General features: G+C 37.6%; 1 pseudogene; it reads right to left on the bottom strand.

Annotated features, from left to right (window-relative positions):
* Nucleotides 1–7697: 7697 nt before the first annotated feature.
* LOC102983372 (60S ribosomal protein L34-like) lies at nt 7698–17833 on the bottom strand (annotated as a pseudogene).
* Between the last annotated feature and the right edge of the window lie 490 nt (nt 17834–18323).

The following is an 18323-nucleotide window of genomic DNA, read 5'->3' as shown; positions in this document are numbered from 1 at the left end:
TATATTCATCAGAAATATTGGCCTATAATTTTCTTTCTTCTAGTGTCTTTGTCTGGTTTTTGTATCAAGGTAATGGTCGCCTCATAGAATGGATTTGGGAGTGTTCCCTCCTGTTCAACTTTTTGGGATAGTATGATAAAGATAGATATTAGCTCTTCTTATATGTTGGGTAGAATTCCTCTGTGAAGCCATTCAGTCCTGGACTGTATGTGTCTTTAGCTCTTAAGTGAGTCTCATGTAAGCAGCATATTGATGAGTCTTGTTCTTTTTTTATCCAGTCATCCACCCTATGTCTTTTGATTGGAGCATTTAGTCCATTGACATTTAAAGTAATTATTGATAGGTATGTACTTATTGCCATTTTATTACTTGTTTTCCAGTTGTTTTTATAGTCCTTTATTCATTTCTTCTTTTTATTTCTTCTCTTGTGTTTTGATTAATTTCTTTAGTGGTATACTTGTGTTCTTTTCTCTCTAGTTTTTGTGTACCTACTGTAGGTTTTTGATTTTTCATTGCCATGGAGTTCATATATGCTGACCTGTAACTATATCTACATTTTTTTTAAGCTGGTAGTCATTTAGGTACAAACACATTTTAAAAGATCTACATTTTATACTCCCCTCCCCCACATTTGTGTCTTTGATGTCATATTTTATATATTCACTGTTTATTATAGTTATAGTTGTTTTTGTAATATTTTTGTCTTTTAATCTTTGCTAGTTTATTTAAGTTGTTGATCATCACCCTTTACTCTTTATTTGCATTTACTGGTAGGATTTTTACTTTCCTATAGATTCTTACTTCCTGATATAGCCTTTTCTTTTTGTCTTAGAAAAGACCTTTTAATATTTGTCTTAGGTTAGATTTAGTATTGATTAACTCTTTTAGTTTTTGTTTGAGAAGTTCTTTATCTCTCCTTCAATTCTCAATGATAATCTTGCTGTCTAGAGTATCCTAGGTGGCAGGTTTTTCCCTTTAAGCACTTTGAATATAATGTGACACTCCCTTCTGGCCTGCGAAGTTTCTGTAGAAAAATCAGCTGACAGCCTTATGGTGCTTCCCTTATTTATGACTTTTTATTTTTCTCTTTCTGTCTTTAGAATTCTCTCTTTAACTATTGCCATTTTAATTATGATATGTCTTGATGTGGGTCTGTTTTGCTTCATCTTGTTTTGAAAACTCTGTACTTCCTATATATACAAATCTGCTTATTTCTTCAGGTTTGGGGAGTTTTCAGCCTTAATTTCATTAAATGCATTTTCAACGCCCTTATCTCTCTTCTTCTTACGGGACCCCTGTATTGTGAATGTAGATACACTTGATGTTATCCCAAAGATCTCTTTAAGTGTTCTCATTTTTTACATTTGTTTTTCTTTTTGCTGTTCTGATTGGGTGATTTGTATTATTCTATCTTCCAGATCATTTATGTGTTGTCCTATATCACCTAGTCTGCTGTTAATTCCTGCTACTGTGTTTTTCATTTCAGTTATTGTAGTCTTCAGTTCTGACTAGTTCTTTTTTATATTTTTTAGCTTTTTGTTAAAATTCTCAGTGTTCATTTATTCTCTTCACTAATTCACTTAGAATTTTTATTACTAACACTTTGAATTCTTTATCTGTTAAATTATTTATTTCTGTTTTATTATTTGTTTTTTTCAGGGCTTTTATCTTGCTCTTTCAATTAAGACAAATTCCTCTGTCTTCTCATTTTGCTTAATTTTCTCTGTCTCTATGAAATTAGGTGAAATAGTTACCTATTGCAGTCTTGAAGGGGATGTCCTTATGTGGGAGTGTCCCTATACAGTCTGCATGTGCCCTGTGCCTTTGGTGGGAGAGCTGGATGTGATGTGAACACAAGTCATGTATCTCCTTACAGTGTGCTGGCAACTATCACCTTCCTAGGAAGTAGTGTCAGAGAAGGAGGGGCCTAGTGCCAGAGCCAACTGTGAACCAGGCTTCTCCTCTACCCATTGGTCATCACCACACTATCAGCTTCAGGGGTGTGTCCCAAGTTGCTGGACAGAAGCCATGAGGGTCAGGTCCAAGCTAGTTCTGTTCTTTAGGTATGTGTTCTCCCCACATCCAGCACCACCGTTCTTGCTCCAGAAGGGAGCAGTGCTGGCAGAAAAGGGGCCCACAGTCTCTTGGCATGTGACTTAGCATGGGCTGCAGGGGTCTGGCTGCAGACAGAGGTTCAGGTTACTTCTGATGTGCTGCTTGTGAAAACTATAGTAATGGCTGTCCCTGCCCTGCTCAGAGACCAGTTCAGGTCTGAGTCTCCTTCGTCCTTCACAGCCAATCTCTCCCTCTGTCCTCTGCTGCTCCTGCCTTGATGTGGAAGTGTGCCACATGGGAGGTGGTGCCCATTTGTCTCTGGTTGTGGGTCAGAGTGGGAACTGTGGTGTTCTGGCTGCAGACAGAGTTCAGGGCTGCTTCTGATATGCTCCCTGTGTAAGCACCAGTAACAGCTTTCCCTGCCCTGTTCAGTTGCCACTTTGGATCTGAGCCACTGCTGTGTCTCATGGCTGAGTTCTTTCCTTGGTCGTGACAGCCCTTGCTCCAGTGTAGAGCTGAGATATGAAGTAAGCAGGCTGGAGCTTTCACTTGGCTCAGGCTGGGTTTCATACAGGGATGCTCTTAGGAAGCCAGTCAACCACTAGTACAGGTTGAATCCATCCTGTCCACCCTGTTTCTGGAGTAAGCAAGTATGCACACAATCCTCACAAGCAGAGTCCAGGCTTCCCACAGCCCACCTATTAATCCCACCAGCTGTCCAACAAGCCAAGGGGACTTGTCTTCCCTGTGTTTGTACCCAGGGCTGGATGCCCAATATGTGGCTCGAACTGTTCACCCCCCAGGGTGGATCTCCCCCTATGTAATCTTCCTTTCCCTCTGAGTCCAGTCCCAGGGACACACGTCTCAACCCTTTTCTCCCTTCTTACCTGATTCTATGTGGACATTTCTTACATTCTTGGTTGTACAGGAGTCTTTCTGCCAGGTTACAGTTAGTTTTCAATGAAATTGTTCTACTTGTAGATGTATTTTTGATGTGTTCATGGGAGGAGGTGAGTTCTGTGTGCTCCTACTCCATTATCTTGATCAATAACCAAAACACTAGTACCTTTTACTCCTATCTCTTTTAAAGGAATGGAAATGGTGACAAAAACCATTACAATGTAGCACTGGCTTTTGTTTTCATGAGTATATTATTTCTGCCATATTTTGAAATAAAAATATATTGCCAAGCAACAGGGGAAGAGGTTTTTTGTTTTGTTTTAGTAGTCATCTGACTAATGGTTGCTGGTTTACTGGACAGGGAAATCTTACTGATGTCTTATGGATTCAGTATCCATTTTGACCAGGTCAGATCAGCCAGTAGCTAAGCACTAGCCAATTGGCAGGTAACTGTGGGCATCACATCCACTAAAACCTCTCCAAATAGCAGCAGACACTTCTTGTGATTTACGACAATCATACCTTTATAGGACATCTATTCAAGGGAAATAGTACCTCTTAACCCTGGGCAGTGGGATAGATGTAGAGGGTTTAATTAGATGCCCAGTACCCCCTCTCATGGCAGCTGTTATACCTGACCACTGTGTGGTGGGAGAGACACACTCTTCTCATTCTTCCAAAATAAACAAGATGCTCTGTAAAGTGTTCATGTCAACATGTTTGTCACATATTTTACATAGTGGCTTGACCAAGCTCCTCCTTTTAAACTCCACCCTTATTGAACAACTCAGCCACATCCAGTCAAATGTCCGGTGACATATTAATGCACCATGCATCATGAGATCCCATTCTCATTTGTTGTCCTTTGTCCTCTAACTATAGGACTCCTTTTGGTACTCCTAGTTAATACAGATCTCACTCTTCTGCAAGATCCATCCTAATCCATCTACCTAAACCCATGTGCCATTACCAACTAGGCTACAGAGGCAAGAAGGGTTATTTCTGGCAATACAGCCACAGCACAATTATTGGATCAATAAAACATGATAGTATTTTTAATGTATTCATCCTGTAAACCAATAGTATTAATAAACTTGGTGGGCTGTTTGAATTTGGGGATGTTTTCTAAGTGTAAGTGCTTTTGAAAGGACAAAATATCAAGGACCATTTGGGACCAAATATGTTGAACATTTTTGATAGAACCAAATTTCAAAGACCTTTTGGCGTGAACCAAATGTTTCAATGAACATTTTGGACAGAACCAAATGTCTGCTAATTGTGTAAAGCAGACTGTCTTCTTTACTGTAGGTAGGCCTCATCCAGTTAGTTGAAGGCCTGAATAAAGAAAAAAAACTGACCCTCCCCCGAGTAAATGAGGATTCCTTGATTCCTTCCTTCTCTCTCTTAGTCTTCCATGTGGGACGTTGTTTTTTTTTCCTGCCTTTGGACTTCAACTGAAACATTGACTTTCCTGGATCTCCAGCTTGCCAACCACCCTGCAGATCTTGGAACTTGTCAGCCTCTGTAATCGCATGAACCAATTCCTTCTAATAAATTTCTCTTCTCTCTGCCTTACTCGGTCTCTCTCTGTCTCTCTCTCTGTCTCTCTCTCTATATATATGTATTTTAATGGTTTTGTTTCTCTGGAGAACTCTGACAAATACCTATTTCATGCATACACAAGTTTAAAAATAGAACAGAATATTTAATAGTGAAACAAGTTCCTCAGCCACCGCATGCCATTGTTGTGACTATTGTACTAACTTGTGGGTACCTTGGTATCACACACTCGGGCATCAAGAAAAACAGGAAAGCAGATGCTTGACCCTGTACCTCATCATGCAAGAATCTATTACATTCTTGCTATCGGAGAGGAAGGATTTGACAAGTTAATTAAATTGTCTTTTTTCTTATCTAAGCACTTCCATCACACAGGTCCTCTCTGCAATGCAAAATAGTATTTGTCTTCAACAGTGACAGCAACACCTTCTGCAAACCTTCATGACATTCAGATATTGTTGTGTTTTGTTTTGAAGAATTAGACATATAACAGCAGACATACATAGTGTATGTGAGTGCTGGCTAGTGCATCCCAAGTGAAAGAATTGTTTCTGTGGTGTGTGTGTGTGGGGGGGTGAGTGGGTGTGTGCATGCATGTATGTATTTCTATGCCCATAATTTCTGAGGCTCTTAAAAATGATGGATACCTATCAGTGGTTCCTCTTGCCTAGGTGTCATGATGGTAGTGATAGAATCAGCCCATAGGTTTACCAAATTTGTTGAAGTTTTAAAACTTTAGGGCCCAACATATGCTCTCCCTATATGCTATAGACTGAATGCTTATGTTCCCGCAGAATTCATATGTTGAAATCTAATTTCCAATGTGATGGTATTTGGAGATGGGACCTTTAGAAGATAGGTCATGAGGGCAGAATTTATGCTGTTGGGAGGAAAAAAAAACAAAAAACCTTTACCCTTCTAAGTTCTTCTGGCTAGTCTAAGAATTAAATTGACATGAGACAGATTACCAGGAGAAAAAAGACAAAAGTTTAATAACATGTATACTTCCTGTACACGTGGGAGAGATCCGGGGAAACTGAGTAACTTGCCAAAATAGCCAGTCCTCACATTAAATATTATCTTCAGTTAAAGACAAAAGAGAATGTCGGGGAAGAGGTTTGGGATTTGGAGGAAGGCAATTTATATGGAGATAAAAAAGCAGATGTTTGGTAAACAAATATATGCTGGGCCCTGCAGAGACAATGGGGCAGAGTGGACTCTGGTTTCTCCCCCACCACACCTAGCCCATATTCTTTGTAGATATCTCTGATAGCACTCTTCTTGGAACAGACCTTTTATCTTAATTCTTTAGCATCTAAAGGGGAGGTAAAAAGAAAGACTTCCCGAGTCTTCTATTTCTTAAAAATAATCAGCCTAAATTAATCATTATGCTAAAGAGACATATTTTGGGGTGGCACATTTTGCTTCCCTACAGTGCCCTCATAAAGGAGGCCCCAGCGTGCTCCCTCACCCCCTTCCACCATGTGAGGTTACGGTGAGAAGACTGTCATTTCTGAGCCAGGAAACAGGTTCTTGACCTTGGACTTCCCAGTCTCCAGAACTGTGAGAAATACACTGCTGTTGTTTACAGGCCACTAAGTCTGGTATTTTATTATAGCAGCCTGAACAGACTAAGATGGTATGAAAGAGAAAGTAGACCTACTTGGGGAAAGACACTGTGTTAATCTTAGTGCTTCAGTGTTAAGCAACAGACATGGTTTCTAACATTGCCGTTGTTACAGTCCAATGATGTGTACATGTGTTAAACAGATAATTACTCATAGAGTCTTGCTAGGAACTATATAGTAAAGTTACAAGGTACAATGGACATTCTAATTGGTAGGCCATGGATCACTGCCATGGCTGGGAAGGTGAGGTATCATGATGATCTTGGGTGGCCTCGGCCTGCAGCGGCTTGAAGCAGGATTTCGGTTCCCGGCCAGAGATTGAGGTCAGGCCGCGGCAGTGAGAGCACTGAATCCTAACCAGTAGACCACCAGGGACCAGTGGCCAGTAACAAGGCCCTGGTCCGTCACCTTTGTAGAAATGAATTTCCACATGGAGACGGAAAGTAGTGAAACAAGTAAAGTGTTTATTAGGAGGGAAAAGGGTACGTGTGGATAGACACAAGGGTGGACTCAGAGAGAGAGTCATGCCCTCGTGGTAGTTTGAATCACATAAATGAGGCATTTCTTCAGGGTTTCCTTTGGCCAATTTTTTTTTTTTTTTTTTTTTTTTTTTTGTGGTACGTGGGCCTCTCACTGTTGTGGCCTCTCCCGTTGCGGACAGGCTCCAGACGCACAGGCTCAGTGGCCATGGTTCACGGGCCCAGCCGCTCCGCGGCATGTGGGATCTTCCCGGACCGGGGCACGAACCCGTCCCCTGCATCGGCAGGCGGATTCTCGACCACTGTGCCACCAGGGAAGCCCTGGCCAATTATTTTGATTTGCCTGGTTCTGAGTCCATATTTGGTATATCTCAGGGTCCTACCATGTGTGTGCATGCATCTCTTAGCCAAGATGGATTCTAGCGAAGAGGCCTATGGGTAGGTTGACATTACTTACTATGAGGTGGCGCCCCCTCCCTTTTTGACCTTCACAGAACCTTTTTGCGTGTGCGTAGTTGGGAAGGTCTCCTTGACTTTGAGAATGAGGATTACGTGGTCTTTTGTCTCTTATCTGGGCAGGGCTCAGCTCTTCTCTCACTCTTGCTATTTTCAAGTATCTGTCCACAGGGAGCAACTCCAGTTGCTCAGCCTGGGGCCCATCTATCTCCTGCCTCAACAAAGGTTGTTTTCTACTAGATACGTATGTTGATGTTGAAGAAGGTGGTTTCCCAAAGTTAGAGGATATTCTGATAATATAAATATTCTCTATTATGAGAATCAACATTTAGGAATATTTCTGAAGAATGAGTATCAGTTAGGGCTGGAGTCTTCCCTTTGAACTTTATTGCCACATAATTTGTTCTTGGAGTTATGAGAATGTATGAGGACCTCAGTGACAAGGTTTAGCCTGAATATAAGTGAGAAGAGTGTCCAGAACAATTTTAGCCTTTTATCTTCAGGCAAACAAAACTGAGCCATGCTAGCTAGAAAACAAAGTTTGGTTAGAATGATTAAAGCAATTTCAGAGTTTCCTTGGCAAAGGCTGTACCCTTATCATGTTTAGTTGAATTATGGATCATGCTTTTGTAGCGCTGTAGACTTCCACAGTGTCATTGTGCTCTAGGAACTGATTGTTCCCACAGGTGTTTAACCATGCCTTTAGGATGAAAACAGTTCAAACAAGTTAATGAAATCTTTATTATTAACTTGGGAAATTTTAGAACAAATTTCTGAGAGGAGATCAACAAATAAGTACATCAGCGAAAAGAACTATATCAATAATTTGGAAATTGTGAGCCAAAAATAGCACATTTAATAGGTATCCATGTAGAGTCTGAAACCAGAGTTCCAGAAATAACTGCAAAATCTAAGAGGTCACATTGCCTCAATAGAATCACATACAATTTAGGTATTTAAATTTCCAGTAAGTTGAGTGTGAGACAACAGTAAAAGGTAATGGCCAAACATGCTAATAAGTACTTTAATAGAAGGGTAGCCTCTAGAATGAAAGAGGTAATGTATTTATTTATTTATTTTTTGAGTTTTAGACAGGCAAATAAAAAGTATTATGGTAAAATGGAAAACATTTAGAGGACAGTTACAGGAATGATGAGAATACACAAAACCAGGAGATTTTTTATCCTGTAAAAGAGAAAACTCAGTTGTCTTTATGTGAAAAATCATCCTGAAAAACTAGGTTACACTTGTTCTTCAGGTCCTGGCTTCTATTTAGATAAGGTTGTCAAGAAAGAAAAGTTGTAGTAGGTGACATTTTATCAGAGAAGTGAGGGAGGTGGTGGGTTGAGCAGAATAAAGACCTGGAGGAAATAAGTTTGGTTTGAGAAAACAGCAACTCACAGACTAAGGCCGGAATGAGAAAAGGGTTTGGAAAATAATAAGATTCTATACACATATACATTTGTTAAAAATACCACGTGTGTGCATAACACAGATATATTCAACTATATATGTGCTCTGAAAATCCTTTCAACACAGAGCAGTCTAGAGTCTTAGGTTATGGATGTTACTTACAGTGGAAGAAAGGTTGTATGAAGATTTTCGGCAATGAGATCCCTCAAACAATTGGTGCTGCTTTCCTAAATGGTGATTCAATAAGGGCAATTAATCCTTTAGATTAAAAAAACAATCCTTTAGATTATTTTCAATGATATAATCTAGAAAAACAGAAATTCTACTCTTTTTAGCTGAAAAAAAGTTGGAGTTGTGATGACTGTTTGAAAATTCTTTCATATCCATTTAAGCAAAATTATTGTGATTCAAGTTCATTTTCTATGTGAAATAGGAAGACTTAAAGAATGCAGTAAACAGTTGACTATTCAAAAGCAGATTATTGCAAATATTTCTCAAGTTTTTGATTGACATGCTTATCACCGACTTTGCTAAATTAACTCCTCTGTTAATATTGTCTCACCTTCTTGACTCCCAGAGGTTATTTCAGGATAACGTTCTTGGGTAAATTTCAATCATACTTCTATAGTCAAAAATTACCTTTTTCTTGATTATAATTTCCCGAGGAGAGTCTTAAAGATTACATCAGATCTGTTCTCATGTGTGAGTACTGCATTCAATCTGATTAAATAAATGAAAGAAATAATTTAAATTTAGCAGATGAGATAGTAGAAAGGTCTGTAGTTTAAAAAAAAACTTATTTTTCGAAAGCATAAATATCTTTCTTAAGTCATATGATATTTTACAAAGTATTTTCATATGTATACCTATTTGATCTTCACAAAAATATTTCAGTAGAATAGGTATCATGTATTTTGAAAATCAGGAAACAGATTCATAGATGTTCAGCACCTTTACCAAGTGAGTTAGAACTGGAACCACAGACTTCTTACTTCCAGCCCAAAGTTGTTCATACTTTTAGTCAATCACTTTCTTAGAAATGTTTTACTGAAAAAAAGAATAAACTGATCAATTAAGAACAAAGAATGATCTAAGAAAACTGGATTAATATATGATCACAGATATCAATTTCTATGACATCCGACATTACATACTTTCCCTACTTTTTGAAACTGTCTTCCCTTGGCCTCCCAGAACCTGGATTCCAATCAATCTTCTAATCCTTTTTAATTCCTCTTGGTGATTTATCCTTTCACTCTCTGACACTCAGTGTTCAACAGGGTTTTATTCTTGCTTTGCTTTGCAGCCTGCATACTCTTCCTTAAGGATCTCAAATTTCTACTTCCAGAATTCACCTGCCTTCTCAACTTCCTATCTGTATTCTGAGTAGGATATATATCGTCTGTTGATGAAGTCTAGAAATGTTTACAAAAACAATTTATTGGAATGCAATATAAAATTCAACTAAAAATAAGTTTAGAAAAGTTTTAGCAGCATCAAGGAACAAAATTTGGAATCCAAAACTTTGTGATTAAACTTATTGACCTGTTCTAAGAATTTTTAAAATTCAAGAATAAGAACCTGAGAAAACTAACATGGTTATTATTAGCAGAAGGAGAGAAGAACTCAAGGATGGGGGTCCCTGTCACTGAAGTGATCAGGACCAAAGAGCATCAAAATATATACCCTGTGTAAACATGGAATTTTCTGTCTGTTCACTGCTCTAAACTTGGCACCTATAATCATGGTAGCCTATAGTAGTTGTTTAATCAATATTTTCTCAATGAATGAATAAATACAATGCTGGAAAGGAGGACTATTACTGACAATGTGTATGATGGATATTCTAACAAACTTTTTTATTAAATTCCAGTTTCTTTAAAATGTATTCAGTTTTTAAAATGGCTAGTTTGGGAATGAACTTGTCCAGTGTGTTATTCTTCCTTCCTCTAACTGAACATAACCATCAAATTCTGTGACAACATCAAAAACCTTGTATATGACAAGCGTACATTTGAAAAAAGGGTTGAATGATATATAACACGTGCTTTTACTTCTTGACTGGATCAGATTAGTATCGATTTGCTTTGTGTTTAAAGCAAAATGGTTTATGCCTCTTTGAATGTATTCTTTCCAGCTCATTTATTGTTGATGGAGAACACAAAGTACCAATGATAATTTTCTTATTTCATGGATATCCTGTTATCAATGGCAATTCTGAGATTATCAGAGTAAAAATGAAGTGTGTAGAGAGGACCAGTTAATAGTAATGCCTAAGAGATGCTTGGGTGTAGATTTTAGAAAGCTTGCTTTTACAGATAATTGGTTTTTTTATTGTACTTATTATTAATTAAAATGTTGTCATTTGCCTTTTTTTTGAAACAGAAAATTTTGCTTTATCACAGTGTTATGATTGGCCTAGTTTGACCATATGCCTGTTCTCTAGTTAGGAAAGGATGGGGAAACTAATAGGCGCACTTGATTTTATCCAAAGGCAAAAGATAAGTTTCCCAAAGGACGTTGGGTACTAATAGAGGAAAGAATTATTTTTTGGTCTGACTGTTTTCTTAAACAGCTGTTTTAATTATGTATTTTACATACAGTTCGAATTTCAGTTTCAGAGTACTAGGAAGCAGGACTTAAAGGAACAGAATGAGGATCTTTAGCCAAGTGATGAAAAGACCGAGGAGAGTTGTTCCTTCACTCTAGTGATATCTCTTAACAATATAAAGAATCCATGGTATTTACACTGCAAGATTACATCTTGTGTTTCTATAATACTGACAGAATATAACTGATATTTTGTAATATTACTTATATAATAAAAATTTACCTACAATTTTTTTTTAAAAACATCAATATTGAAAACATATGGTCATATATCTTTGATATTGTGTAAAGTAACTCCACACTGTATTTTGGTAAATTTGGTTTTTCTGAAAACATTACCAAAGACAAGCAAATATGGCATATTACTAAAAGTATTTACTTTCATTTCAAACAAGTTTTTTTTTAATTTTATTGAAGTATAGTTGATTTACAATGTTGTGTTAATTTCTGGTGTACAGCAAAGTGATTCAGTTATACATATATATATTTTTTCATATTCTTTTCCATTATGGTTTATCACAGGATATTGAATATAGTTCCCCTTGCTATACAGTAGGACCTTGTTGTTTATCCATCCTATATATAATAGTTCGCATCTGCTAATCCCAAACTCCAATCCTTCTCTCCCCAATGTCTCCCCACCCCGGCAACCACAAGTCTGTTTTCTATGTCTGTGAGTCTGTTTCTGTTTTGTAGGTATGTTCATTTGTGTCATACTTTAGATTCCACATAAAACTGATGTCATATAGTATTTGTCTTTCTTTTTCTGACTTACTTCGTTTAGTATAATAATCTCTAGGTCCATCCATGTTGCTGCAAATGGCATTATCTGATTCTTTTTTATGACTAATATTCTACTTTATGTATATGTATGTGTATGTGTGTGTATATATATATATACATACACACACACACACACACACACACACACACACACACACACACACACACACACCCCACATCTCCTTTATCCACTCATCTGTTGAGAGACATTTAGGTTGTTTCCATGTCTTGGCTATTGTAAATAGTGCTACTATGAACATACAGGTTCATGTATCTTTTTGAATTATAGTTTTGTCTGGATACATGCCCAGGAGTGGGACTGCTGGATCATATGGTGACTCTATTTTTAGTTTATTGAGGAACCTCCATACTGTTTTCCATAGTGGCTGTATCAATTTACATTCCCACCAACAGTGTAGAGGGTTTCCTGTTCTCCATGCTCTCTCCAGCATTTATTGTCAAATGAGTTTTTTTTTTTTTTTTTAGAGAAAAATAAGATTTTAATTTTCTTTTTTTTTTTTTTTTTTTAAGTTACCTGTAGGAGGAAAACTTTGAACTCAGTGGCATCCAGTGTGTATGTTGAAGGGGAAAGTGGGACTATGTTAGGGAAAAAAACCTGTCCTTCCTGTTGTATTTCCTTAGGCCATTAGAAGCATAGCAACAATTACTTTGAGTTTTACAAATCCCTGGGCTAATTCTTTATTGATCTGCTTGTGAAATTACCTCTATAAATAGTATATGAATGAGTGAAAATTAAATTAATAAATGCAGAAATTAAAATACAAACTAATAACCTTTAAAAAATAAACAATGATTACTTCAATGAGGAATGACATTAATACATATGCATTGATATTAGAAAAACATTAATTTTCACAATGTTTACTCTTAAAATTTATTTAAATGGTTTTTAAAAATTTACAATTATATATTTTGACATACTGAAAATAATATAACCTGCGCTAGACTACAAAATTGGCTGCAAAGACTTGCCTTCCCAAGAAGAGATTTTCTGCCCTTGACTCTGTATTGGCCACACAGCTTTATTTGGCCAACCAGACATTAATGAGCATATCATAGGCAGATACTTGAAAAATGCTTGTAAATTGGTGTTTATTCTTTTGTGACTCTTGGAAGTCTCCCAGCACTGTGTAAAACACCCCTGGATAGCCTGAGAGAGAATTAGCGATTCTTCTGAGCAAAGACACAAGCAGTCTCCACCCCTCCAACCATGACCCTGACCCCTGCTGTCCTGGTAGCTACTGTAGGTTCAAGTGTAAGACCAGGTGAACCAGAAGAACTGCCTAGCTGAGGTAAAGAGCCATTGTTTTAATCCATCAAGTGTGAAGTGCAATCAGCCCTCTGTATTCATGAATGTGGAGGGCCAACTGTACTATGCCATTTATGTAAGGGACTTTAGCATCTTCAGATTTTGGTATCTAGGGTGTTCCTGGAAACAAATCCCGCCCCACCCCCCATCCTCCCACCCAAAATACTGCACTAGATAACTGATACAGAAATTAGAAACAGAGTGTTCCCATAACAGGAACAGAAAACTTGTGGTACTGAATGAAGGAACAATGGAAAATTAAAAGATGCTGTTAGCCTTTTCACTCTCCTGGGCTCCCTCCTCTGTTCCTTTCAGACTTGATAAGGATCCCATCTGTTAACTTTGGGACTGTAGTATACAAGGTTTCAAAAGCAGTGTGTTGCATTGCGGACACTTTCTGTCACTGGTATTCCATATGGGTAAAAGAGAAGAGGGACCATTTGTCACTTCCAGTTACCTCCTGACAAGGACAAAACTACTGTAGTACACATCCTACCAACTGACATTCTTTTTTAAACTCTTCTGATAAAAAGCAATTGTAAATCATGACTGTTTAGTACTTTTAGAGACTATGTCTTTTATTTACCATTGAATTGGTTTCTTGCTCACACAAAGGAATTGAGATCATCAAGGAACACTGAGGAAATTCATAAAAGAAAAACCAAATTCTCCTACTTTATATTTTGCTTTGAATTTGTCCACGGGCTATTTAGTAGATACTGAAGATTACCTTGTGCACAACTTGGGAATTTTTGGAGTGAACTTGGGTTTGTTACTTAAAACTTTCTAAACCTCCTTGTTTCTCAACCATAAAATACATCCATTAAAAAATCACTTTATAGTGTTTCTGTGAATATTAAATGAGATAAAGTATATAAAGTATTTCCTGAATAACTTATACCGTCATATGAATTTTGATGATGATGATATCAGTGGATATGTCAATACCTGAGGCAAAGTATACATGCTGTAATTGTCTTAATTCCCACATATAATATGTGATCATGTTAGTCAATAAATTTCCATAATTGGGGGGAAAAAAGGTGCTGTTAACAAAGCCTGGAAAAATATTAAGCAAACTTTGTGGACACTGAAAGTTGTCAAGTAAATGGCATGATGGAAAAAAAGGTCAAAACTGTCAGCGACAATAACTTGGAGACGAACTAATGAACTTGTCATTGGCAAGTTTTGGAGTGGTACGTTATACAGCAAAAGCTAACTGTTTAGCATCATCCTGGATTTAAAATTGCTGACATTTTGTTATATTTTCCTCTATTTTTTTTGTAAAAAAATAAAATAAAACATTACAAATTAATCTGAATTGAGAATCCTCTCTTTCCTTCTCTACCCAGAAGTAACCACCATTGGGAAGTTGGCTTGTATCATTTTTCTGCATATAACATATTTAACCTTTTGCAAACAATACATAATATTTTATAATTTTAACATGTTACACAAATGAGATCCACAGCACTTTTATTTTCTCTATATTTTAATTTAGAAAAATGAGTATGGTTTGGAACTATAGTCATTCATTCGTTCATTTTTTAACACTGAAAGACAAATTCACAGGGTATACAGTAGTTGATAGAAATCTTGAAACTGTATGAAAACTGGTCTCACTGAACCAGTAGAATGATAGAGTAGCTAGGGTGACACCTTTGAAATATTGTCACTCTTCTGTTGGTGAAATCATGTAGTTTCTATTCATTTCATTCAGAATAAAAGTCAAAGTCCTTACAATGGCCTATGAGGCCATTTTTGATCTCCCCAGTCTTTTTAATCTCTTACTTCATCTTCTACTATTCTTACCCATCCTTACTCAACCAATAAATAATGGAAGACTACACATAAAGTCCCTAGCCTTCTTTCCTTCAAATGGGCAATTCTAGGAAGTATTCTATGCATGTTTCAGAGTCCCTGTTGGAAAGAATCCACGCTGTCTATGGTAATGACCTCACTAATCTGCCTTTAATAAGCTTTGCCTTCCTCCGTGTGTCACTCTCCCTGCTCTGTCATCCAGCTTCCTGGAATTACCTCCCAAGTAAACCCAATTTCCTTGCACTGGGTACCTTGTCTTTGTCACTTCCTAAGGTGAGACCATTCAAGAATCTTTAATCAAGCCAGGAAGAGACTACCTGGGCAATGGGAGAAGCTGTTTCTGCCAGGTGAGGAGACTTGGTGGGGTTTGAGGGCTTGGGAGTTTGGAATGACCTCTGTCCTCCCAAAGCCTCCACTGTAGTTTGTCATCTGACACATGCAACTCAATCCCTGAATTTCAAGTCATCTTTGACTCTTCTCTTTCTCTCACACCGCTTGTCATCTCTGCATTAAAATATATTCAGAATCTGATCATTTCTCACTTTGTTGCAAACACCCTGGTCAGAAACAAACAAACAAAGATATCATTTCTCTACTGGAATTTTACAGTAGCCTCCTAACTGATTTGTTTACAATCCTTCTCTCTATAGATTGTATTTCACAAAAGAACAAGAGTGATCAAACGTAATTCAGACCATTTCAAACATGTCATTCCTTAATACTCTGCAAATGTTTTCCATCCCCATTAAAGATCAACACTCTTACCATCAACTCCCTCCCCTCCTTTTTTTAACCTACATGGCCCTACATGATTTTGCCCCTGCTATCCCTTGAGCTTATCTTTTATACGTTTCATTCTGTTCACTAGGCTATAGGTACATATAACATGCCAAGCACATTTCCTCCTCAGCATCTTTGTACTTTCTCTTTCCTCTATGTAGAATCCTCTTCTCCTATTATCCATGACATGATGCCTGACTTCCTTCAGCTTTATACTCTAATGCTATCTCATTAGGGACATGTGGTGGACATGAAAATATGCTGCTCAGATTTTGTACCCTGGAAAACATAAATGACTCCTGCCCCCAACTGGTTCCACTACCATCGTGAGTCAAGGCTATGATTCCTGTGGGCTGTTCCAAGTCAGTGGCTGACCATAATGAGAGTACTACTGCTGGCCCATTCCTGTAGAATGAGAAACTCCTCATACAGCTAACTTTGGCTAGAGAACTCTTGTCTGCCTCAGCATAATTTTTTAAAAAACTGCTGTAGCCTGAGATTTCACATACTCAAATATTCTTCCTTGGCCCTCTCTTTCATAGGTGGTTTGAAAGCTCTCTCTACCTTCTCTGGCTCTGCCTCTTAATCCTTCGCAATTATTTTCCTTAATAAATCTCTTGCTCATCTAATCTTATCTTGGTGTCTGCTTCATGGAGTATCCAGATTATCATAGGGCATTCCCTGATAATTTTCTGTAAAACTTTACCCCATCCTTCTAGTTTCTCTAGCCAGCTTCATTTTTCTTATTAATACCTATCCTCTTATCTATTTTCTGATCCTTGAAGACAGAGAACTTACCCATTTCTTTAGTTTCTATAATGCAGCATCTGTATTAGTTCCTTTTTTGTGGTTTGCTAGAGATGTCTGTTGAATGAATGCATGCATGCGGAAAGAAGCCTAAAGCAGCTGTGGATTCTGCCTATCCTGAAACACAGTAATGACGACAGCAGTTTCTATGTTGCTAAACAACCCTGTTGCTAAATGACAACATTTTAAGCATGTTATGAGAATCTTTTGCTTATCTAGTAATGGTCGAATAATACTTTAAAACTTTGAGCTGTTAAATTATTTTTTAAACTCTCCAGGACTGCTAGAAGCAGTCTATGCACAAAAGAGCCTTGGTATTTTTGATACCCATTAAAAGTGGTGTAAATAGTAAACACTGAATCCTCAAAAGGTTACTTTAATACACACTTCATTCCAAGGGACCACAATGATGAGTTAAGTCAATGTTTTGTCACTATGTGCCATGGAATACTCATATCCTTTTCCTAATGCTAATCAATTCTCTACTCACTGACTTCAAACTCACTTAAATGAAATGACCCATTTCAAATTCCTTTTTTTTTTTTCTTTTTTTTGGAGTGCGGGATGCCTGTAACTTCCTCCGATGTCAATTACTATATTGGTCATCCTCCCTACACTATGTCAGTAGACTCCACTCTCACAAGTTTAAACAGGAAGATTTATCAAGAAATATTAATAAGCTTCAAGGAACAATTCTCAGACCACAACACACAACTCTGTGGTTGAGGAACTAAAGCTCTGACACCCCCAGTACTTCCACCACAATTAGAAAAGGACTGTCATAATAATTTATCTTACTTTATTGGTTTTTAAACTGTTTTGTTACTCAAAAAAGCTTTATTTTTTAATTTAGGTGTCTGATTCTGTGCTCATGCCTTCATCACTTTGACAATGTTTCTGTTCCTCACTAAGGAAAGCACACTTGATCCTGTCATGGACTTATTTTGCCCATATGCATCCAAAGTAGGCCTCACCGACATGTTTTTTTTGTTTGTTTTAAACTACCTCATAAGAATTTCAGTTCTCACAACACGAAGCCCTTAAAGTCAGCCTGTGCACAGCCCACATGCAGATGTTGGTGCTTTCCCAAACTTCCTGTTGGAAAGGTAAACAATTCTATTACCAGAGGTTCAGGACAGCCTAGGTTTGTTAGAGGCTATATTGTCGGGTAACTTACAATAGTACATCAAACACTGGACCATTCTGAATGCCTTTAGGCATATCTCTGGGGGAACAAAGGGTCTCCATTATTGCCAACCTCATGAACCCACTTCCCTTGCTTCTATGTGCTCCAGCAGGTTGGGTGCCTCATACCTGGCTGGTTTTCTGACGTAACTTACATATGCATCAGAACTCACACAGGTGCATCAAGTTGGCAGAACCTAAGTCACGTGTCTGCCAGCTAGCAGAAAAGGCGATTGGAAATGTAGGGTTTCAATTTGGGAAAGTAAGATTCACAATTTAGGGAGCTATTGAAATATAGAAAAGGTGCTTGATAGCTTTTAGACAGCTCTTGGTGGCAGATTGCTGCTAAACCTAGTATCTAATATCTAATAAAATAATAGCAAACACAAAGAGTTTACTGTGTACTCTTTGTACTATGTACAAATTTGTTTCTATGAATTCTGCATATATTAATTATTTTTATCAACACATCTCCCCTGCGTGATTGATACCATTATTTATCCTATGTTATGGATG

This window comes from Physeter macrocephalus, chromosome 7 (genome assembly GCF_002837175.3).
Source record: "Physeter macrocephalus isolate SW-GA chromosome 7, ASM283717v5, whole genome shotgun sequence".
Lineage (NCBI taxonomy): Eukaryota > Metazoa > Chordata > Mammalia > Artiodactyla > Physeteridae > Physeter > Physeter macrocephalus.
The sequence above is the reverse complement of the archived record's forward strand: the minus strand, read 5'-3'. Positions and strand labels throughout refer to the sequence as shown.